The sequence below is a fragment of the Schistocerca cancellata genome, chromosome 1, assembly GCF_023864275.1.
Source record: "Schistocerca cancellata isolate TAMUIC-IGC-003103 chromosome 1, iqSchCanc2.1, whole genome shotgun sequence".
Classification (NCBI taxonomy): domain Eukaryota; kingdom Metazoa; phylum Arthropoda; class Insecta; order Orthoptera; family Acrididae; genus Schistocerca; species Schistocerca cancellata.
In genome coordinates, this window is record NC_064626.1 from 573,453,048 (window position 1) to 573,479,092 (window position 26,045).

At 37.1% G+C, this 26,045-nt stretch overlaps 1 protein-coding gene and 1 non-coding gene across 2 annotated transcripts in view; one reads left to right on the plus strand and one right to left on the minus strand.

Annotated features, from left to right (window-relative positions):
• LOC126191519 (uncharacterized) overlaps window positions 1-26,045 on the minus strand; it is a 191,800-nt gene that overhangs the window by 156,580 nt on the left and 9,175 nt on the right. The gene's annotated exons all lie outside the window — the stretch shown is intronic.
• On the plus strand, window positions 24,338-24,430 carry LOC126097412 (small nucleolar RNA snoR27). Its single transcript, XR_007522109.1, has one exon. It is a non-coding gene; the product is annotated as a small nucleolar RNA snoR27 (small nucleolar RNA).

Below are 26,045 nucleotides of genomic sequence, written 5' to 3' on the forward strand. Positions count from 1 at the left end.
TTTGTACAGCACTTCAGAATGAAATAATAGAGATGTCAAATAGTAAGGGACAATGAGTTTATGGTAAACAATGGACAAACATTGATGATTCTTTTTTTCACGCATACTTAGGACTCGTATTCCTTGTGGGTGTACATTGCTCACATGGGGAATCTACAAAAACTTTCTGCAAAATATTGTGCGTCTTGTGATTTGACAAGAAATCCACAAGAGAGGAAACACGACACACTGATGAACTCACCACAATTTGTGGTATCTAGGAGAAGTCGTTAGAAGTCCTTCCTAAACTATATAATCTAGGGGATAATGTGACCGCCAAGAAACAGCTGGTAGTACTTAGACACTGCTGTCCATTCAAGCAGTGCATCGCAAGCATACCAGCAGAATATGGGATCAAGATATGGTCTCTGTGTGACAGCAAATCTTGATAAGTACTGAAAGCCCAATTTATACAGGAAAGGAGAGTGGGGGCGAGGGGGGGGGGGGGGGGGGACAGGGAATGACAGTTATGACAGTAGTTGCTGATACTACTTCTGCTTTGTGAGGTCAGAATGTAACATGTGACGTTTTTTTACATCACACAATTTGAGACAGCCGCTCCTGAAAAGGAAACTGACAATGTTAGGAACCATACATAAAAATAAGCCAGAGTTTCCACAAAATATGACCAATAAGGAGGTTCATAGCTCTTCATTTTACTTCACAAATAACACTACAATGGTCAATTGTATTCCTAAGAGAAATAAGAATGTTGTACTAATGAGCACGCTCCACCATGGTGGAAAAATAAATGACAGGGCTGATAAGAAGCCAAAACTGATTTTATGTTATAATTCAACCAAAGTAGCTGTTGACACACACTATCAGCTGCAAACGATAAACCAATATTTTTCTAAAATATTCCTGATGTTGTTGTTTATAATGCATATGTCTTTTGGACTTCCATTGACATTAACTGGAATACAAGAAAATTGACCGGAAGGAGAATATTTTTGGAGGAACTTGGAAAGTCACTGGTCGCAGAGCACGATGCATCAAGGAAGCATTTTCCAAGAACAGAAAATTCTTTGAGAATGGTCAGGAGCATCCAAGACCCTGAAGGGGTGGCAGGTGTGGCTAAATCAGTAACAACAAGAAACTCTAATAAACGTGCACACTTAAGTTCTGTCCTTCAAGCAATAACAATGAAACAGACATGTTGTGTGGAAAGTGTAATAAATATGTATACAAAACGCACATCACCTACTTGTGTCCAAACTGCAGTGAGTAAGAAGGAAAGAAAGTGATATGAGCAGATGGACAGATGGTTATTGAGAATGACTTTTTGGTGGAAATGCCTGTTGTTCCTAATATACCCTGCATGAATATTAAAATAATAAATTTCTTAGTGACATTCTGTGTATTATTATTATTGTTATTATTATTATTATTATTATTATTATTATTATTGCTATGATCATTAAAGTTATACTGTAATATAAAGACAATGTCGATGGCTTACAACTGTACGAAAAATAAGTGTGAGTAGAAGTTTTCTTTAGCATTTTATTATGTTGGGTAATATTCACCCAAACAGCACATTTGTATAGTAAAAGTGAACAGAACAACAGGGTTAGAGGAAAGTGAGAACAATTTTACAGCACATTTAGGATGGTTGGATAGGAAGAGAAAGCGATATGGCATAAGGCAGCTTGAAATCTGCAATGAAAAACTTTCTGCAGCTTCTCAAACTGTCGCACAATTTTTTGAGAAATTAAGAACAATTATGCAAAAAGAAAGTCTTACTCATGATCTAGCTGTGAAGTTAGTTAGTTAGCTGTGAAGAAACAGGGCTAAATTATAAAATGCTTTCATCTAAAACTCTAGCCTCAAAATAAGAAAAGGCTGCCCCAGGCTATAAAAAATATAAATAGACCCTAGCAATTATTGTTGCACTGAATCCAAGTGAAGACCATAAATTGAGGCTGCTGAAAAACTGTGAAGTTTAGAGATTTAAAAAACATCACTGCTTCTGCACCGCCTGTTACATATGTCTACCAATCTGCTTGGATGGACAAAAATATTTTTAAGAAATGGATTTTTTGAAGATTTTGTTTCAAAGACCAGAAGATACCCAAAGAAAAAGTCCTTGCCTTCCAAAGCAATCTTAATGCTTGATAATGCTGGTTCGAGACCTTATGAGGAAGAATTATGATGTGACGGTATTCACAAATTGTTCTTATCTCCTAACGTGATGTGTTTAATACAGCATATGGACCAAGGTGTTTTACAAAAATTGACTAAAAATAGGAATAAATATATAGAGAGAGGGGGAGGGGGAGAGGGGAGAGAGAGAGGGGAGGGGGAGAGAGGGAGGGGGGAGGGAGGGAGGGAGGGGAGAGGGGGAGGGATGGGGGGAGGGAGGGAGGGGGAGGGGGAGGGGGGAGAGAGAGAGAGAGAGAGAGAGAGAGAGAGAGAGAGAGAGAGAGAGATCATCACATTGCTTCAGACTCTTCTACAAACAAGAGTAGGTGAAGGAACCATCAGAGAATTTCTAAAAGAACCTACGATAAATGAGTTTACTGGGCAACTGATTCATGGCCTGAAAGAAATGTGGAGACACTAAAAAAGTCTTGGAACCAGATTTCATGGAACGAAATGGATAACTACATTACAGATGAAGATGACCTACCATTGGCTGAACAGCTGAAAAAGCTTGCTGAATGTGAAAATGCAAATGCAAGTGATTTTTTAGAATGGATGAATAGTGATGATCAGTTTGAAATGACCGATCCTGAAATTGTTGAAATGGTTAACTAACTCACTGAAGACAGTGACGCTCGGAATTGCCTGAGGGAATTGTACCAGTGATCACTCACACCAAAGAGTTTGGCGCCGCTTGATGTGGCATTGCATTCTATTGAGCACCAAGTGGAACTACTCCAATTGACACCACGCTTCTTAGAAGCTGGTGCGACACTACTGCTAAAAAATAAGGTTCTATTTTAAAACAAAGGACTGTGGCCAACTAATTTAAAATGTACCTTATATTTTAGAAAATTGAAAATATGTGCTCATATATGTACATATAACACAGAAATGTACTATATTGTTTTTTTTGTTTCTTTTAATTGTTATTGTGCTCATGAAACATTTATTCATGATTTACCCACCGATTTAGTGATACTTCTGTATTATTCAAGTATTTTGTAATTTGAGGGGCTCTGCTTTATTATAAGATAAAGAATAATATGACAATCAAGGAGAATATGTTAACTCTTACTGCTTGAGCTAAATACATGTCACACAGAATACCTAAGACCAAACAAATGCTCTGGGACAGAGATAATAAAGGATTGTGTGAGAAGAGGTCACATCCAGAGGAAACGCAAATGATACTTTATTGACAGAGTTTTCCTTGCTTTAATTCCTATAGTGATTCATTCATTCATACGTCTACCACAAATCCCATCATGAAGAAGAGCCATTAGGTATGTAGAATGAGTCAAATTATACATTAACTGGCATAAGCAGCCAATGCAGGCTTCTTCCGTGAACTATACTAACAACCAATATAATTAGTGCTAATCTTCATGGAATTAATTCTTGTTTTACTTCCAGATTAATTTTTACAGAAAGTCCACTACTTTGAAGAATACCCTTCCTCTTCCAGTTACATTACTTAGCTGTACACATTGAGGTGACAAAATTCATGGGTTAACAATATGCACATACACAGATGACAGTAGTATTGCATACACAAGGTATAAAAGGGCAGTGCTTTGGTGGAGCTGTCATTTGTACTCCAGTGGTTAAGTTTCTGATGTGATTATGGCCGAATGACAGGCCTTCACGTAATGACCGAGAGCAATGGCATTTGTGTAGCGGTGCTAGTGCTAATAGACAAGCAACACTGCATGAAATAACTGCAGAAATCAATGTGACAGGTACGAGGAATTTATCTGTTAGGAGAGTGCACTGAAATCTGGCGTTAATGGGCTATGGCAAGAGACGACAAATGCGAGTGCCTTTGCTAACAGTATGATACTGCCTGAGCTTGTGACCGTAAAGGTGTGGTAGGGTTTGAGTGTGGCGCAGACCCTGTAAAGCCATGGACCCTGGTTGTCAACAAAGCACTGTGGCTCCATAATGGTGTGGGCTGTGTTTGCTTGCAATGAAGTGGGTCCTCCGGTCCAACGGAAGTGATCATTGACTGGAAAAGGTTATGTTCGGTTATTTGGGGACGATTTGCAGCCATTCATGGACTTCATGTTCCCAAACAATGATGAAACTTTTTTAGATGACAATGCGGCATAACACTGAGCCATAACTGTTCACGACTGGTTTGAAGAACATTCTGGACAATTTGAGCAATTGATCTGGCATCCGAGATCACCCAACATGGACATTTATGGGATACAATGGAAAGATGAGTTTGTGAACCAATTCCTGCGCCAGCAACACTTTTGCAATAATGGATGACTATAGAGACCGCATGGCTCAATGCTCCTGCAAGTAACTTCGAACAACTTGTTGAGTCCATACCATGTTGAGTTGTTGCACTGACATGCAAAAGGAAGTCCGACATGATATTAGGAGGTATCCCATGACGTCTGTCACCTAAGTGCACTTTATTTAATACTACATGCTATGCAACTTTGCACAGTACATTACTACCTGTCTATGTACTGAAAAGATTAGAAGCCTGTTTAATGTGAACACTAATAGTATCCCAAATACACAATCCTAAATCAAAACATCTGATAAATTATGGGAATAGTTGTTAATTAGGCACTCTTACTCTGAAATTAACAATTTATTCAAAACTAATACACTTTGTTGTAACATTTCACACACTTTTGCACCAGAATATAAAACTCCATTCTGAGCCTTGGATAAGGACACATTGTCTGTACGGAAATTATTTTTATTTGTAGTACTATGTTGTGAGCTGAAAAGTTCACACTAAATTCACCCTCAGTTATTAACCACAAGCAACATTAGTGAGTAACAATATTAGGATATAAGTGTAAGAAATGCTAGGTCCCTAGAGAGGCTTCTGCTGCAAGATGTTTATTGTTATATACTTTACTCAATATTCTTACTACCTGCTCCTGTTGAATAAAGAGGACGCCTTTATTCCCATGACAATTTAACTCCTCTAGTAGAATTTGATGGACCTGCACAATCAAAGGCCTTGGAAAGCTCACAGAAAATGTCAACAGGATAATTTTTTCATATTTAGTCCTTCCAGAACAGAGTTCGTGCATTGTTGCCCTGTCAGTCAAAAAGTTTCGAGATTTGATTAATAAAGAAAAACAGAGAAAAGTTAAGATGAAGGTTTTAATCCTTCAGGTGTTCTATATAATCTCACTTTAAGTACAACACACCATGTGAAATTGTCAGTCAGAAAAGTCTTTTTTGCAATGTTGTTCAACCTGTGTGTACATTTGCTTTAGTGTCAGTTATGTCATCAACGTGTTGACCCACCTTGTGAATTTTTGCACTTTGTCGTCTCGGAACTTTTTGGAGGGATGGTATATATTGATTTATCAATAGAACAGCCATTAAAGAAGTAAAATTGAGCAATTGTTAAAAGTTTATTTCCAGAAAAGTCATTCAGTATTTTGCTATAAGCTATTGTCAAATTATTTTGAGAACACTCAAAGGAGAGAGAGGGCTGCATAATTACTGGTCACTTGAGTGTTTCCTTTTTTATACATGGACGTTAATGCACATTATAATCTGTCAGGTAACCACTGACTGATTAAAAATGTGACTCAAGGGTGGTACCAGTGAGCAAATAAGATTTCGGTACTAAAGTTACCATCATAATCAATAGAGTTGCTGTTTTTCAGTGATCTAATTCCTTTGATGATATCTTAACAGTTGAATTGACAAAACTGAAGTCCTTTGAAAAATCAAGTTAATTGCAGTCAAATATACAACATAAACAATTTCAAAAGCTAACTGTTCTTAATGATCAACCATTTTCAATAACCCAGGGGTTACAGCCTATGGACTATTGAAACAGTTTTTGCATATATTTGACTGCTATAAACTTTATTGTGCTCTACTCTCCACCAGTATCATGGCAAATATGAGTACAATGATGATTGCTAGTGAAGTAGGCAAGAGCAACCGAAGTAAATTTAATGGATCTGCTTTTGATATGCCATTTTGTCTCCGTGTTTCCAGTCACTGTTAGGAGGGATTCATTGACCACTGATTTGAATTTGGTATCATAATGTCTTGTCTTACAGTTGTCATTAAGAATTTGATCATCATTTGCCTTGTCAAATTCATTTTGTTCTGAATAATGCTCCAAATTGTCTACTTTCCTATTAAAATTTTGAACTTTTTCGTTGCAGCAAACAGTTTTTGCTTGTTTGATGACACGGAAAAGAACTTTGCGCTGTTTCCTCCAGTCCACCAGTCTTGATTAGTGTTAATCCTCTGCACTAAATAAAACTCTTTCTTCACGGATAACTTCTCACTTGTTAAACATCCTTTCTCTCGCCTTCCAATTGAAAGATCCTTGACCTGTTGTACAGGGAAACTGGATTCACAAGGCTGTAAGAATATTTTTTAGGAAGCACTAAATTTCTCATCTACTGTGTGTTCTTGGTACATGTCTTCACACCATTGATCAAGGTATTTCTCTCTGAATAGTGTGACCAAGTCAGCTACATGTTTTTTTGAAACTGTATTGTTCCATGTTAATTGGTTATCCTGCTGCTTAGTAGAAAAATTTCGTATTTATAAATGAAAGCACAAAAATCGGTATGTTCTACAATATCAATTTACTTGGTTAACCAGTTTTTGGTTTACAGAGCCATCATCAGATAATAATTGAGTAATGATACCTTGTAAGCCGAAAATAGGTTAACCAAATAAATTAATACTGTAGAGAACATTGACTTATTGTGCTTGTCCTTTATTATTTTTCCTTTTATACCTAAACATGGGTGAAGGAGATGGTTTATTGCTACCATTTGGCCATGACGATCGTAAGAATCATTTATCATGGCTTACATCAATTACACGAAACATTATGTCCTGTATTACTGTGGGATACAAATAAAAGCTGGACATAATTAATTCTTAATTCCCTTACTCAGAACACTATCCAGGATGAAATCAATATTTAAAATGCCTCATACAAAGAGTTCCTAGTTATTTCTAGTACGTCTTATTGGCACTCTCTCCAACTGCCTGAAGTTTAAAACATTTCCAATATGCTATTTGAATTGCTATCTTGTATGTTGTATTACTAAATCACTGCACTAAATTGTATCATGTGGAACTCATTTGGGTCTGTAGCCTAGAACTTTATCCCACTTTTCGTGTGTAGAGCAACTCCTCTTTTTCTTATATTATGCCGACGATAATTTGATACTATCTTGCATCCATCAAGGCAAATCTGTTCAATTTCTGTGACTTCCAAGTAATGATCTATTAGACATAATGCATCTGTATGCATTCACTTTAGAGTTGTCAGCTTCAGAATTAATATGACAGGTTCACTTTTCTTATTTGACGGACAGACTTTGTCATATTTTATAGAAAATGGATGTCAAACCTGTCTATAAAGAGAAACAGAAAGAAAAAAATAGTGAGCTCTGCAACTGGTGATATGAAAGAAGATATGCCAGTAGTGAGCAGGGGGCATGACATCTTGTATGCTTTTACGAAAGTACATGTTGAGGTGCCATTAAATTCTTTATACGTTACAAAGCTGGAGCACAAAAGATTGTGCTGATCAGATTATGAAAATTCCTGCACCAGATGTGTGTGCACTAAGTGCATTCATTTCAAGCAGATGTAAATTTTCACTGCAATTTACTTTCATCACTAGTTTAATTAGAAAGTTACAAAATTCAGTAAAAATGGCAGTAATACTAAAAGAATGAAAGCTAATTTAGAAGTGAATGGCAGATTTCTGTAGAGTAGCATCAAATGTCTGCTGCATGATACATACAAAACAAAAAATAGTGTCTATCAATGCAATGACATGCAAAACATCTCCATTTTTGGCAATGAATGCCACAAGCTACTATAGGTTACTATAGTAGCTGGCTCAGGATGCTTGCAAAAGATTGTAAACACAATCATTGCTTGGAAATAACAAATCTCAGCAAATGCATACATTCAACAACTTCTATTAGCCCATTCTCCCTCCTACAACCTGATATAATTCTACACATTTCAAAAATATGAAAATTAATTTATTTTGTAAAGAGCAAATTGCATATCTTTTAAAACACATCACTTGCTTTGTGTCCATTGGCTGTCTCTGCAAAACCTAAAAGCACCCTAATTGTGTTAACATTTCTCTAATTATATACACTGTCAGCCTCTCTCTCATAGATGTGTTGAACCAAATAACTTTTACAATGTGTTCATGGTTAGCTAAAATTGAAATTTAACAGAAAACAGAATAAAATTTTATATAACACTGTTTTTAAGTGTCTGTGAAGATTTGAGAAATTGTTTTCACAGAAGGGTATAAAACTGTTTATGGTAATGCTAGACAAAAGTGTATAAATGAATCAATGCAGTTAATGTTCAACTATGTAACAAATGATGATGCTAACAAAAGCAAGATGAATGGTCAAAACAGGGCTACCAAGACTAAAAGAAAGCAACAATCAAAAGGGGACCTAACAGAAAGGTATATATATTCCCAAGCCTTCAAAACTCTTAGCCTGGCAGCAAAAAGCAGCAGCATCAGGCAAATATATAGCTACTGAAGAGCTACACACACTGCCATTCACATCAAAGTGCTTAGCAGAGTGTATATGTAGAGAGAAGAAAGTTATTGCCACTCAGCATTAATGTCTAATAAAAGCACTGAGAAGAATAAAAAATAACACTATAACGACTGAGTTTGGAATTTTTTAATGCCTCTACTGGCCTTACTCAAGTACTTTGTTTCTCTGGTCAGTGATCAAGTAGTCCTACATTTTGATGTGTTGTTGGTCTTCATTTTTTAATCTGATATTTTGCACACAGAACCTTTTTTTCTGTCCTCATTGTATTTTCTTTATGCCAGTGTATTTAACGAGTGCCTGAAATGGAAAGTTACAGCAAAGTTATTTGAAAAAAAAAATCAGAATAAATGGGACCACATGCATGAGTCAGGAGTGAAGTGTTATATTAGCTGTTGCAGAGACTAGATGAGAATTGATAGTGATGAACCACATTCATTGCATCCCAGGTGCATCCAGCGTAAAAAGGCCACAGCAGATTAAATATTTTGCAACCACTGTTCTTACAATTTGATGTAGATGTTGATTCACATCTGCTCCAGCTGGCTAACAAACTTAAGAATGTGAAGAAGAGTCTCTTGGAGGCAGAAACGAGAAAACTTTAACAGTGCAGTAATAGGTAAATACAAACACAAAGCATTGAATATAACTTGAACGCCTTAATTTAAAATATAGCAGCACTGATAAATCAAATTATGTTCCTGGAAGTCAGAGGGAAAAATATATCAGATGATATCAACTAACTTGGAAGGGAGGGGAAAGCAAACAGGAAATCCACAGACAAAACAACTAAATGACTTATTCCTGTATGAACAACAGGTATTTCATGTCTGATATGTGATGGAAAGGGCAATTTTGGCTGTATGAGATGGACAGGGCAATTCTGGCTGCCCAAATTAAGACAGATACTGCTGTAAACAACATGTTTCCTTACTTTTTCCATTTGTCAGATGATGCTACCTTGTGAATTTTTTTTTTTACACTTGCAAAGTAGACACACTTATATATGGTGTTCAAATAACATTTCTATTAAATAATTTTTTGCCCACATGCAAGTTAAGTAGAAACTTCAGTTTTGAGCAGCTTCCAACACAGTAACTAACACAGAAAATTGATGACAAAAATGTTGCAAGTGATTTGTTTTTCTCTAACTCTGTGTTGTGAATGTATTTATACCCCCCACCAATTGTGTTTTGAATGTATTTATACCCCCCCACCCCAACAACTGTTGTTTTCTTCAGTCCAAAGACTGATTTGATACAGCTCTCCGGACTAGTTAATGTTGTGTAAGTCTCTTAATCTCTGCATAACTATTGCCACCTAAAATCATTTTAACATGTTTACTGTAGTCAAACCTTGGTATTATTCTACAATTTTTACACCTCTTTCTTCCCCCCCCCCCCCCGCCCCCCCCAAATTCCTCTCCATTATTGGATTAATGATTCCTTGGTACCTAAGATGCATCCCTTATTTTAGTCATATTGTGCCATACCAATTTTTTCTCCCAGGTTCAGTTCAGTGCCTCTTCATTAGTTACTCATTTTACAGTACCTATCTAATCTTCTAGTTTGTCTCTATTTTTTGTCATTCACAGTTCATTTCCATAAAAAGTTCTGATCCAGGTAAACAGTTTTAGAAAATGTTTCTTAACACTTAAATTGAAATTATAGTTAAACACCCTTCTCCTTATCAGAAAGTCTATTCTTGCTGTTGCCAGTCAGCATTTTATATGCTCTTTACTTCCATCAATCTCTGTTATTTTAATCAAAAATAGGTTTAGTTTTAGCAGCTCATTCTGTAGTTTGAGTTCCCCAGTACCACCTCAGTTAACTTCACTGCACTTCATTACCCTTGCTTGGCTTTTATTTCTGCCCATCCTGTAACCTCATTTCAAGACACTGTCCATTTCACCCTGACCGATCTTCCCATTCTCCAAAATTACATCGTCAGCAAACCTCAAAGTTGTTATTTCTTCTCCGTGATCTTTAATTCACTTTCCAGATTTCTTTTTGATTCCCTTTATTGCTTGGTTTATATGCAGACTGAATAACTTGGGAGATAATCTGCAATCCTGTCAGACTGCTTTCTCAGCTACTGTTTCCCTTTAATGTCACTATATTCTTGCAACTGCAGTTGGGTTTCTGTGTACGTTGCAGAGAACTTTTTGTGCCCTATACATTGCCACTGGTAATTTCAGAATTTGAAAGCCTGTATTCCAGTAAACATTTCTGAGCTTTTCTGCAATCTACTACTGTAATAAATCTTAATTTTCCTTTGCTCATGCTCTGTTTTAAAGTAAATTGTAAGGTTAATGTTGCTTCATTTGTTCCAAAAATCCTCCAGAACCACGACTAATCTTCCCTGAGATCTTCTTCTACCCATTTTTCATTCTTCTATAAATAATACATGTTGGTATTTTGCAAACATGTCTGATTAAACTGATCATTTGATAATATTCACAACTGTCACATTTGCTTTCTTTGGAAATGGAATTACATTCTTCTTGAAATCTGAAGATATTTCACCTATCTGATACATCTTGCACACCAGGTGAAATAGTTTTGTCATGGCTAGCTCTCTAAAGGATCTCAATAATGCTGAGAGAAATCTTTCTACTTCAGGTGTCTTATTTTGACTTAGATCTTTCAATGTTCCGTCAAATTATTCTCACAGTATCACTTCCCCATGGCCAGTTTGTGAGCATTTTTTCACACAAGTAACTCATTAAATGCCACTCACCCTTTTCCCTCATACACTTGCAGTTGAGTGCCCCTGGCACCTCTCTAAGCTTGACACCCTGAGTGGCTACTAATTGTGATGCATTTTCCATAGAAATGTTATGGTTATGGCACTTCTTGTGCCCCTCTAAGCTTGATGTCACTTAAGCCTTAAACTGGCCCTGCACATCCCCCATCTCATCTTCATCCACTTCATTTTCCCTTCTCATAATACTTCCATTAAGTTTCATTCCTCTACATAGACATTCAATACATTCCTTCCACCTATCTATCTTGCCTTCTTTGTTAGTAGTGGCATGCCATCTGAGCTCTGTATGTTCTCTTTTCTCCTAAAGTTTATTTAATTTTCCTGCTTGTAGTATCTACCTTCCCTGTATCCATGCATACTTCTACAACTTTTCATCTTCTTTTAGCCATTACTGCTTTACCTTTTGTAGTGTCTTTAGCTTTACTCTGGGTTTCATAATTCATATAAATTATAGACAGAATCCACATATGGTCCGGGAAATGATTCGCAGTTTAAAAGTTGGTTTCTAAATCCACATGTGCTCCTGGAAATGATTTGCAGTTTAAAAGATGGCAAAAAGTCAACCTAGTCTAATACTCAGGGAATGAGCATATGTGGGCATATGCAGGGATCCTGTGTTGCTGTTCTAGGCAATGTCCTAGTGGAGGCAGCTTGCTGTCACTTTCCTGTGACCTGTTACGAAGTGTCACATGTGTATTTGTTCCGTATGGATGACCGAAATGACTGCTTGTACACTGGAGTGTTGGGTATGTGTTGTTATGGATGAAGGGAAGGGAGTGGGTGAAACACGGGACATAATGGAGTAAAAAAATTACTCTATGACAAGCCTGGTATGTGGTCACAACTCCATGAGAAAAAGTTTGGGACGTAATGGTGCAGGTAACTTGGAGGTCAAATGGATGTGTGTGATGAAGCTAGCAAGAGAAGAAAGTCAACTGTGAGTGAGCAAACAACAAAGATGCTTCTTGTGAGATCTGCTAAGGCTACACAGATATATTCAGCACAAACTAAGAGGCATGTCATCGACAGGTGTCATTCTTCTGAATGACAATATCAAACCGACTGCTGCTGTGTTAACTCAACTACTTAAATGGTTCAAGTGGAACATGATGAATCATTCTCCCTTCATTTTCGATTTGGCACCAAGATCTTCAGTCTTTTTCTAGAGGTAAAGAAGTGGTTCTCAAATGAGAAACTGCAGGGGCACTGGGACCATGCGCTTCAGGACACAAGTAGTACACAGTTTTACAGAGGGATCAGAAAAAGCTGCTACACCATTACAACATTCAGTTGTCAGTCTTTTTATGTTGAAAAATACCCAATACATAAATTCATTAAGTGTAGCTTGAGCACATTGGTTTTAACTCCTAGCCCTACAGGAGATTAAAAGAAAACTATAGCTCATTAGAATATCATTTATAAAAATATGTTTGTATTCTCCAGATCCAAAGAGTCATATAGCCAGAATGATGGCAAAGACTACTAAAGAGAAAAGAATTCACCATGTAAAATTTGTCAGAGTGACTAGAGGTAACTGAAAATTGCTAGTCTTGTGCCACCAAACTACTGTAAAGAGAGAGAGTTTTCTGCCAGTTAAAGATAGCAGGTCTCCTTAAAAGTTTTGTGCAAACCCTTTACAACAATTCAAAGCTATACACTTACATTTTAAACAACAGAAAAACCATGGTGGAATAATGATAATATTGTGAAAAGGATAAATTGCTACTTATCATATAGCAGAGATGCTGAGTTACAGACTGGCACAACAAAAAGACTGTTAACAGGTAAGGCTTTCTGAATTAGACAAAACACACACACACACACACACACACACACACACACACACACAGTCTCTGGCTGGCTATCTGTGACTCGACACTTAAATTTTATGGTACAGCAAATGTAGGCCTACTCGTTCAGGTTCACAAACTGAGAGTATTGAGAGGTTACTGAGAGTATTGGAGATTCACAAATTTCATTCCCATCATGCTGAAGATCATGCTGTGAATGCTATCTGTTACTATCAAACGATTACTGTCAAAGACATAACAATCACCCTGATGTTAATACTCTGAATCGCAATTCCATAACATTTAAAATGTCAAGAACTGGCGAGAAAGATTAGAGATTAGGATTCAATGTTCCATCATGGCAAGGTCATTAGAGATAGAGTTCAAGCTCAGATTTTGCATGAAGGAGTTACAAAATAAGTAATGTCTTTTTCAAAGGAGCCATCCCAGCACATGCTTTAAGTGATTTAGGAAAACCACAGACAAATTAGATCTAGATGGCCAAGAAGATATTTTAACCAGCATTCTTCTAAATGAAAGTCCAGTGTCTTAACCAATGTGCCACCTTGCTTGTTGTGGTCTCACTAAATTGCATAATTTAGGGATGTAGTGCTATTAAAATTCTTTTATTCCCCATTTATTTACTTCAAAAAGTGGAGTAATTATAATACACATATGACAGTAAGCAATGAAAAAGTCTTGCTAATCTAATCAGTACACAGTGACCCAAACCTGACTGTATCCAATTTATTACAAAAACTATATGTTGCAATACTTTCAATAATCTAACTAGTTTTCACCTATGATCAGCAACAATTATATAATGATATTACAACTGAGAACATAAAAAAATAAATTAAATAAGGATTTTTTAAAAAGTGAAAATGGAAGTCATGTCAGGTTATAGGTACAAACATGCTACTCAAATTGTAAGTTGGTGATGCAGGAATTATATCTGGCTTAGATTCAATGTACAGAGTCCACACTGAGCAATGGACTCACTTATATTGGAGCACAGATTTCTACAACCAACGTAATTTGAACAAAATCATTTGGAGCACTAAGCCATGTATGCTGCAAAATTAAATACTAATCTTAAAATAAAATCTGATGTTTTGTTAAATTGTGATGGACTGCTTTCCAACAATAAAACTGGTAGGTTCTACAGATGGTCTTCCTTATATATTGTCATATTTTGGTTGTCTTATGGTAAGAGGCTTGCGTAACATGCTAAATTGCTCAAATGTAAGTGCAAATGTGGAAGTTTTTCACCAATTCAGAGGACAAATGGTTTGTGGTCAAATATAGGTGACAAACTGAAGCAGATGTAATGCTTTTGTCTATACAGGCCTAGAAAATGGAGTTGTAGATCTGAAATATGTTGGACAGCAATTACAAAATAAAAATATTATGGCTGAAGATAGAAAATTATTAGTGATATATTCCTAACCTAGATTTAACCTACTAGGTCATTCTGCATCAAAACATGCTATAATTCAAGGATTTGTGACCCTTTATCTCAGATTTTCACAAAACTTTGCACATTTGCTTTTATTTATAACATATAAACTTCTGTAAAATCTTTTTGGTCTCAGACTATTAAATTTTAAATGTAATGTTATTCTGGCAACTGGGTTCTGGGGTCTGCAAGAATGTCAGTGCAAAATGGTATTTATTTACATAAATGTCTATAACTCAGGTGTTTATGAAGCTTTTGATTTGGAATTTTTTCAGAAGTTAAGGAAGGCACATAGTTAACAGATATCCAGTCATTGAAGCAGTAAAGTTACAAAAAAATTAAAAACATAAATGTATATCAATTTTCAATTTCAGAATAACTGTGAGGATGTGGAAAAATGCTTATACCACTTTTCTCCAACCTGCTGGGAACCTAATTTTGGTCTTAAATAATCCCCTAGATTGTAAGCTTTCTAATAAAATTAAAATTTTAAGGGGCCTTCTGCTAACTGACACACACAGCAGAAATCAAAAATTTTTTTTCTGTAACAAAAGAGGGTCCTTTTAAGGGAGGATGCAATGGATTTTGGTCCTAATAATCAATTTTTCAAAAATATTATTTTCTTGATCTACACAGTTTAATCTATGTTGTTTGTGAATTTTATCATGATAGCAGCTTTAGAAATGCCTTTAAATTGTTAAACTGATCAACTCTGCACTGGTGTCCACTCCCATCTTTTCTGATACTTGGGAAACTGCTTGCTTCAGCGAAATTTTTGTCAGTGTGAAGGCTATTTTCTTTTGATACCTTTGGCTGACATCTATATCTCTGGCCGAAAATTTTCTTGCATGCGGTTTATTTACATTCTGACAAGACTTGACACATAGCAGTAGGTGGAAGGTCGATTTTGCAAACCTTTATGTGGTAGTCAAGATTTTTGCATAATTGGTGGTGGAAAAACTGTGTTTAGGAAATGGAGGTTTCATGGAAATTGGTTTACGAGCAAAAAAGAGGAAGCAGTTCAAAATGAAGAACATAAGCTCTCAGCTTCTGCATCAAAACTTGGGACAGGAGAATTTGACAGGTTCATGAATGATGTTGATATGGATTGCACTGGATGCAGACTTACTGATTTAGAGCATCTCTGCAAGGCTATAATGTTTTCATGTTCATGTGTTAGCTGTAAAAATACGGAATGCATGCTTGTTGTTGAAGAGAGAACAGTGGGAGTAGCTTGTGATTTTAAATTTATTTGTAATTTGTATGGCTATGAATTTTCATTTTCCTCCTCCAAAAAAACTAACACTGGTACCTATGAAAGCAATTTTAGGTTAGCATTTGCTCTGAGATGCCTTGGACAGGGCAGGGAAGGAGGTAATTTATTGTGTGTTTTATGAACATGCCTACAACTTGTGCAAGGTTTAAAAAAATAAATAAAGAAATGTCTGATGCTGTATCCGAAATGGCCAAAGTTTCTATGACGAAACCTATGGAGAAATTGGTGGAAATAAACCAAAAAGAAATAGATCCTGGGGTAGATATTTATGACAGTGAATCTCCTACAGATGTTACTGACCTGTGTGTGTCTGTAGATGGGACCTGGATGAAAAGGGGTCACACATCTCTGTATGGAGTTGCATCTGTTATTGGTATTGACTCAGGTAAAGCTTTTGATGTAGAAATTATGTACAAATACTGCCATCAGTGTGCAACAAGGAAAATGTCAAACACTGAAGACAGTGAGACACTGTGGCAAGAAAAGCATGCAGTAGCATGCTCTAAAAATTATAGTGGCTACCAAATGAAGCAGAAAACATCTGTGGCATTTGTTGATCTAACTGCCGCCTTCGACACTGTGGAGGGAAGGCCTTATCTACAAATTTCTCCACATCATACCCTGCAGAACAATGTCTCGACTGATTAACAGCATGCTAAGTGATTGGAAGTTCCAGGTAATCACTGGAAGCAACATAAGTAAGGAGAGGAAGCTGAACAACGGATTGCCTCAAGGATCAGTTCTCTCACCCTTACTGTTCAACCTATATCTATCTGATCTACCTGACACTTCGTCCAGAAAATACTGCTATGCCGATGACCTGGCTCTAGCTGTAAAACACCAGGAAATGAAGACAACAGAAGAGATTTGAGCCAATGACTTGTCTGCATTAGATAATTACTTCAAAATCTGGAGACTCCAACCCAGTGTGAGTAAAACAGAAGTGTGTTGCTTCCATCTAAATAACCGGTTGGCGAACGTAAAACTGGAAGTAAGTTTCAGAGGCAGAATTCTTCATCATAATTGGAACCCAAAATATCTTGGTGTCATCCTGGATCATACACTATGCTTCAAATAACACCTTCTTAACTTAAAGCTCAAAAGTTAAGGACTCAAAACAACATCCTCCACAAGCTATGCGGAACTACCTGGGGATCCTCAGCAGCCACCCTTCAATCTTCAGCTCTGGGCCTGGTGTACTCAAGTGCTGACTATTGTGCACCTGGACGAACAGACATCATACAAGGCTTGTTGATACCCAGCTGGATACGACAATGTGCATAATATCTGGCGCAATCAGATCTACTCCAGTTTATTGGCTTCCACTGTTAACCGGTATAACGCCTCCTGATCTACACAGATGTACTGCCCTTATGAGAGAATTCCACAAGATCTCCAGGAATTTTACCCTTCCAGTGCATACCGACCTGCCACTTTTAAATCGTAAGAGACTGAAATCACACAACTTTGTGCGATGCTGCTGACATGGTTGCTAAGGATTTCAAACCTCTTGAAGAATGGAAAGGTCGGTGGGAAGCAGTGAAAGATGTGCACCTGCATAACATCTTCTCAGGTGCTAAACTTCCAAGTGGATTCGACCTACCACGCAAGACTTGGACTACTCTCAACAAAATCTGTACCGGCCATGGCCGATGCAGGGATGCTCTCTTTAAGCGGAAGAAGCTGCCTGATCCAGCCTGTGACTGCGGGGCTCCATACCAGACTGTTCACCACATTGTCAGTGAATGGAGGATTCGAGCCTATCACAGCGCCAAATAGGACTTCCTGCTAGCAACTGCAGATTCAATGTGCTGGATTGAAGGACTGAATATTCAGTTGTAAAGACAAACTTAAGTTTCTTGTGTGTCACTATGTACATATGTATATGTAATTTAATTTCATGATATGTCTGTATTAGCCATACGCTAAATAAATAAATAAAATGCAAAGACGATTGGTGTGAGTTCAGCAACAGAATTGAGACATATTCACATAAACACTCATTACCAGAACCTGTTATAAATGCAATTGAGCCCACATTCAGGTTTCTTGCAAACCCTGATTTATTGAGGGAGTGTCTTCATGTAAAGACACAAAATGCAAATGAAAGCCTCAATAATTTAATTTGGATTAGATGCTCAAAAAGGACATTCTGTGGACTTGAAGTACTCAAAATAGGTGTCTATGATGCAGTTTTACGTTACAATAACAGAAACAATGGCAGAATTGAAGTACTGAAGAGAGTTGGTATAGATCCTGGAGTGTTTACAACAAAAGCACTTTACACCATTGATGAGAGCAGGTCAAGAAAAACAGATCAGTGTCTTACCTGCAAATACAGGCCAGGCAGATTAGAAGAGGAGAGAAGAGAAACCTGGAGAATGAGGAGTATCAGTATGGAGAATTTTAAAATTGAGGAAAGCTTATTACATGTAGGAGTATGAGAAGAAAATCTTTTTAACCTTATTTTCTCTGTTTTCTCAAAAAGTATATGCGCTAATACTACGAAATTTTCAGGAACTGTTCGCTTGTTGCTGTCTTCCTGGAACTAAAGAATACGAGATCCTGCAATTACATTCTGACTTTTTGATGATTGTATGTAGAAAAAAAAGTTAATTTTGGATGAGCAAAATTAAAAACCCTATTAATGATAGAATTTGTACCATAAATTAATAACTGTAGTTCAGTGGTCTTGTAACCTTCTCAGGACACTACAATAAAATTTTCAGATTAATTGCATGATTATAATTTGAGTTATGGCTTTTTATAAAATCGACAATAAAAAATTAAAAATTCAAATTTCTGGCAAAATATTAATCCTGCATATTTTTATTATATTTCTCCATTAAAACATGGCTCTTTTGCTTTACACATTCAAAATTTTAGATTTGTACATAATAAATGTAGCTGTAATGATTTTTTAAATAAATGTTTACATTTGCCATTACAACCCCCCTTAAGTAAGTTCATACACTCACTGTCTCAGATGCAAGGGCATCAAATTGGCATATTTAAGTATAAATCATTCTAGGCAGGCAAGTTAACTAGAAGTACGAAAATTTGTTTCCTTTCACTTGATAATTCAGTAATTTTTATAGACAATAATATATATGATTTGTGTGTTCAGCCAATCACCTACTCAAGTGATAAGGAAGTGTTCTTAGACAGCAGTAGCTTGTTTGAAACCTTTATAGACATGAAAACAATGCAGCAATTGCCGAAACTCATTGTTGAGAATAACTGGCATGCAAGAATTAGTCTATTTGGCCTCAGTTGTTCTTTGTCTTTCTGTGAAATAAGTCATATCTGTTTGTGGTGCGATCCTATCATTCCACTTGTATAGAGTCTGGTTTAAGTGAATTAGTGCTCAGTTAATTGCAATGGAAAATGTGAATTCATGCACTGTCGGAAAATTAATAAAAACACCATGTCATTTGACAACCTATAACTCAGCAAAAACTCTACAAGAAATAGAAGAGCTGAGTGAAGACCAACGAGATCTGATATTGCTGCGATCCAATATAAGCTTTCACAAGATCAAGGAAGTGCTACTATACGTGGTCATCACATATACTATTACTTAAAAGTTTTTGAAATTCATCAAAGAACTTGTGATCCTTTCAAAAAACACAGACAAACAGTTAAATAAATCTTAGAGGTCAGTTAGTTTGTTTTCGTCTAAAACATCTAAAGCATTAAGTGATAAATGAAACTATGTAAAATAAGGCCAAAAACTGTAAGCAACACGTCATAAGATTTGTGAACAGAAAACTGATATCAATGATAGAAACGAAAACAATGCAGGCGACTAAGAGGTGACATTTCATGAATCGGTACTAAAACTTTAAAGAATAAAAACAGTCATGATTGCAACTTTTTATTTTTATTGGAGTGACCGGTTTCGATTCTATTTAAGAACCATCTTCAGACTCCAGAACAGTGGTTGGACTCCAAAGAGGCAGATAATCCAGCGTCAAGGGTCGGCACAACTTCCTCTACAGAGTCCATCCACTGTTCTGGAGTCTGAAGATGGTTCTGAAATGGAATCAAAACCGGTCACTCCAATAAAAATAAAAAGTTGCGATCAAGACTGTTTTTATTCTTTAAAGTTTAATCTTAAAGATCGCTGAGAATGTTTTCAAAAATGTTTACGTAGTATAAAGTCAAAGTATTGAGGATGCAAATAAAACTTTACACGATTTGGGGTGCTATTCCTTAACACTTCACTCCATTCCAAATCACAGCAAGGCTTCATATGGCAGAAAGATGTCAGAAAGCATGAATCATGTATGCAAAGAAAAGTGTGCTGGGCATTAGATTACAGCACTGAAGATTCTTACCAGAGAGAAGAAAAATTAGATGATGAAATTGTTAAGAGAGCAAGAGATTTTGATGTCATGATATTCTTAATGAAAGAAAAAGTGGCTAGTGTAAGAGTACCTGAAAAAAATTCAAATTTTAACTTCAGCTCTATCCTCTTGGTCAAAAGAAAACATAATGTCAGAATTCAACATTATGAGTATGGGGTTCGACAAGCAAGGACACTGAAAACAAAAATGGGTATCTTATCAATTCCTAAAACAAAATGTGGGAAAGTTATTGCCGATGAAAAGGTAAAGATTGTCACTGATTTCTACCAAAATGATGATTATGCTCCAATGTTACAAGGAGCAAAAGACAAAGTTAACATTCAGAAGAACGTGTATATGCAAAAAAGACTCATTCTCTGCAACTTAAGAGTACTGTACTTTTGTTTTAAATGGGAGAATCCAAACATTAACATCGGTCTTTCTAAATTTTGTCCACTATGACCAAAGTGGTGTATTTTAACTGGTGCTGCCAGCAGTCATTCAGAGTGTAGAGGGAAACATTCCACGTGGGAAAAAATATATCTAAAAACAAAGATGATGAGATTTACCAAACGAAAGTGCTGGCAGGTTGATAGACACACAAACAAACACACAAAATTCTAGCTTTCACAACCAACGGTAGCTTCATCAGGAAAGAGGGAAGGAGAGGGAAAGATGAAAGGATGTGGGTTTTAAGGGCGAGGGTAAGGAGTCATTCCAATCCCGGGAGCGGAAAGACTTACCTTAGGGGGAAAAAAGGACAGGTATACACTCGTGCACACACACACATATCCATCCTCACATACACAGACACAAGCAGACATTTGTAAAGGCAAAGAGTTTGGGCAGAGATGTCATCCACCAAAATTTAGAACTGCTTTTAGATGGGGAACATACTGAAGAAACATACAAAGAACTTATAAAGCTTCTTGTATGTGACTGAATTGTAAAAAGTGGAGAAATTTTGCTTTGACTGTTGCCGTGCAGAAGGTAAAAAGTAGAAAAGGTTCATGAAAATCTGAAGCAGTGGATGTCAAGTATGGATGATCTAACTTAGAATATCCCCCCCCCCCCCCCCCCCCTATCACAACACACAGTACTACAATTTCAGATTTATTTGTGTCCTTCATAGAAAACCCATTGATAATTTTATTTGGTTACAATGTGTACTGTCTTGGGAATTATTTAAGAGCAATTATAAATTCCCACCAGACTGGATAAATGTGATACAAATATTTTTCAATGTGCCTGTATTTTTTCCGGAAATTGGAACGTGACACACATTAACTTTTTTTTGTATTGTTTTTTGTAGCTTTACCACTTAAATAATTATATGTCTGTTAAGTAAGTCCTTCTCTTAACTTAAGAAAAAAAATCCAAATCAGAAGCTTCATAAGAATCTTACAAGGGTTGAATGAAAAGTGATGCCTTCACCTTCGTTAATTGGGTTTGGATGGAAATATTTTAATAAATCAAACACAGAAATAATCCTTAGAATGTGATCTTTAATTACCAATATTCACTTTTCCACATAATCACCAGCCAACAGGATACATTTCTGCCAACGACGAACAAGTTTTCTGAAGCTGTCATGGAAGAAGTTGACACACTGTTTCCGCAAATACAGTCTCACAGTTCTCTCAACATCTTCATCAGAAGCATAATGATGTCCCCACAGATCGTCTTTCATTATCAGGAACAGATGGAAGTCAGACGATGCTAAATCTGGACCGTATGGAGGATGCCATACAGTAGTGATATTCAGTCTCTGAAGTTCTGCTGTGGTGGCACGTGAAGTGTGTGGTTTGGCATTGTCATGCTGCAGGAAAACATTTCCCTTTTCCTTTTGGACCCTTGTTAGCCATAGTTTCAGAGGTCGCAGTGTTGTGATGTAACGCTCTGAATTTATTGTTGTTCCACGATCAAGGAAATCAACATGGGTAACACCATCTGTATTCCAGAACACTGTGGCCATGATTTTTCCAGTTGAATTTGCTTTTCTAGGGTGAGTCTTTGTGTCGATATTCCACAGACTGACGTTTTGTCTCCGGGTCTTAATGGTGTACCCACATTTTGTCTCCTGTCGCAGTAGACTCGAGAAAGGCGTCACCTTCATTCTCGTAACACAAGAGGAGTTCCTGGTAAATTTCCAGTCTGTGCGCTTTCATTTCAGGAGTCAGCATCCAGGGCACCCATCATGCACAGATCTTCTGTTAGCCAAGCAAAGCAATAATGTGACCCACACGTTCTTGTGAAATGCCGACTGTGCTTGCAGTTTCTCTCCGAGAGATATGACGATCGTCCTGAATCAATCTGTCAACAATTTGCTTGAGAAACTTGGTGGTTGCTGTCACAGGACATCCAACTCTTTGTTTGTCACGCAGGTCAGATGTTCCTGTCTCAACATCTTTAAACTTACTCGTCCGACAATTACTACGCACAGTACTCACATCAGCACTATCACCATAAACTGCTTTCATTCTCTGATGGATCTCCTTTGGGGGGACACCTTCTGCTGTCAATAATTCAATGACTGCACATTGCTTAAATCGCATCAACCGACCGTCTGTGCAGGATTCCATACTTTACACTGTAACACAACTGTTCAATGCTAAGGCTTCCCGCCAACTGGAGCTGTAGAGAAGAGTCTACGGAACAAGTCAGTACCTGCCGCTTACCAATTCCGCCAACTGTTGAAGTGTTACGAAGGTAGAGGCATTAATTTTCAGTCAACCCTCATAGTTATGGGCATTTATGTAGATAAGTACAATTTTGCTATGACATTCTTGAATAGCCCAGTTACCAGAATATTACTATATTTAAAATTCAACATAATTTTTTTTTTTTGTCTGAGAGCAAAAAAATTTTGCACAAGTTCTTATGGTATAAACAAATGTGCAAATTTTCAAAAAATCTGAGGTGATGGGTGAGATGACCTGCATGATTTGACATGTAATGCCCCTACTACCACGTGTCTTGCCTTGGATGGCAGTAATTGCTCTCCTACTGACTGTGAGGTGACCATACTTCAGTAGCAATGCAATATTATTAATTGTTGTCCACAGTAACACTCGCTGGGCTGCATGGCAGGAGTCTGTCCCCTCTCTGCCGCCATGTGTAAACAGATCTTATCCCCTCCATGCACTGCTAATGCTGTCTCTATCTCTCTGAGCCGAGGGATACCACCATCTGATGTGATGCAATCTATAGTAGCAGTGAAGAGGATATCTGGAACAGATGCACAACTTTTTGTGCTCAAAAAATGTTGTAAAGGAGATATTTAGATTAAACAATGGAATGTTTAGGCTGGAATAACAAGTCGGGAAGGACAGACTAGTATTCACAGCACAAATGAAGTGTTGAGCCACTGCAGGCACAATGAAAAAAATACTAGACATATTCGCTATTGGGCTATGCCCTACATCATACATCACACATTCACCCAAGCATCTCTAGTAGCAACGAAGGGGATATCTAGATTAGATGCACAACATTTTGTGCTCATCTACATCTACATAATTACTCTGCAACTCACAATTAAGTGCCTGGCAGAAGGTTCATTGGACCATCTTCACTCTCAAATGACATGCAGGAAAAATGAGCAATTAAATCTTTTACTCTAAATCTTAATTTCTCTCATTTTATTATGATAGTCAGTTCTCCCTATGTAGGTGGGCACCAACAGAATATTTTCACAGTCAGAGAAGAAAGTTAGTGATTGTTTTAATGATTGTCAACCCAGTTCATGTAAAATGTCCATGGCACTCTCTCCCCTATTTCACAATAATACAAAATGAGCTGTCCTTCTTTGAACTTTTTCTGATGTCCTCCATCAGTCTCATCTGAGACAGATCTCGCACCACACAGCAATATTTCAGAAGAGGGCAGACAAATGTGGTGTAAGCAGTCTCTTTAGTAGATCTGTTGCACTTTCTAAGTGCTCTGCCAATGAATCTTTGGTTTGCTTTACCCACAGCGTTATCTATGTGATCTTCCCAGTTTAAGTTGAATTTATAGCCTTTAAAGTAGTGTGATTTATTGTGTAATCAAAATTTAGTGGATTTCTTTTAGTACTAATGTGGATGGCTTAATAATTTTTGTTATTTAGAGTCAATTGCCACTTTTCACACCATTCAAATATCTTGTATAAATAATTTTGCAATTGGTTTTGATCATCTGATGACTTTAAGTGACAGTAAATGATAGCACCATCTGCAAACAATCTGACAGTGCTGCTCAGATTGTCACCTACGTCATTTATGTTGATAAGAAACATCAGAGGGCCTATAACACTTCCACAGAGAATGCCAGACATTACTTCTGTTTTATTTGATGACTTTCCATCAATTGCTATGGTCTGTGACCTTCCTGACAGGTACTCACAATTCCAAATGCAAAACTGTGGTGATACTCCAAAGGCATGCAATTTGATTAGAAGATTCTCGTTACGAATGATGTTAAAAAGCCTTCTGGACATCTAAAAATATGGAATCAATTTTACATCCCCTGTCAAAAACACTCATTACTTTGTAAGACTGAAGAACTTGCTGTGCCTCACAAGAATGATATTTTCTGAATACGTGCCGACTGTTTGTCGATAAAACGTTTTCTTCGAGGTAATTCATAATGTTTGAACAAAGCATATACGTTCCAAAACCCTACTGCAAATCGATGTTAGTGAGATTATAGCATCGCTTCTTGAAAAAAGGAATATAAAATATAATAATCAATCTTAAACAAAAATGAAAGCAATATAAGCACTCTGAGAATTATAATAAGCATGATCTCTGTCAAGTAGTATAAAAGAAAGAAACTTTGTTTCTTTGTTCTCTCTGCTGTTCTTTTGTCTTCTTGGTTCTGACATCCTAGCTGAAGGTCGCACATAAGATCACAGTCTATAAATAATTAATGTACTCATATGTAGTGTATTTAGAATTTCTGCTAAATATACAGGGTTATTACAAATGATTGAAGCGATTTCACAGCTCTACAATAACTTTATTATCTGAGATATTTTCACAATGCTTTGCACACACATACAAAAACTCAAAAAGTTTTTTTAGGCATTCACAAATGTTCGATACGTGCCCCTTTAGTGATTCGGCAGACATCATGCCGATAATCAAGTTCCTCCCACACTCGGCGCAGCATGTCCCCATCAATGAGTTCGAAAGCATCGTCGATGCGAGCTCGCAGATCTGGCACGTTTCTTGGTAGAGGAGGTTTAAACACTGAATCTTTCAGATAACCCCACAAAAAGAAATCGCATGGGGTTAAGTCGGGAGAGCATGGAGGGCATGACATGAATTGCTGATCATGATCTCCACCACGACCGATCCATCGGTTTTCCGATCTCCTGTTTACGAAATGCCGAACATCATGATGCAAGTGTGGTGGCGCACCATCCTGTTTTCCAAACTGCCGGCTGTGGTACGTTTAGCTCCCTGCTTGCTTTATTCGTAGACTTACGCGGGCTACGCGTGAAACTTGTCCGCACGCGTTCAACCGTTTCTTCGCTCACTGCAGGCCGACCCGTTGATTTCCCCTTACAGAGGCATCCAGAACCTTTAAAATGTGCATACCATCGCCGAATGGAGTTAGCAGTTGGTGGATCTTTGTTGAACTTCGTCCTGAAGTGTCGTTGCACTGTTATGA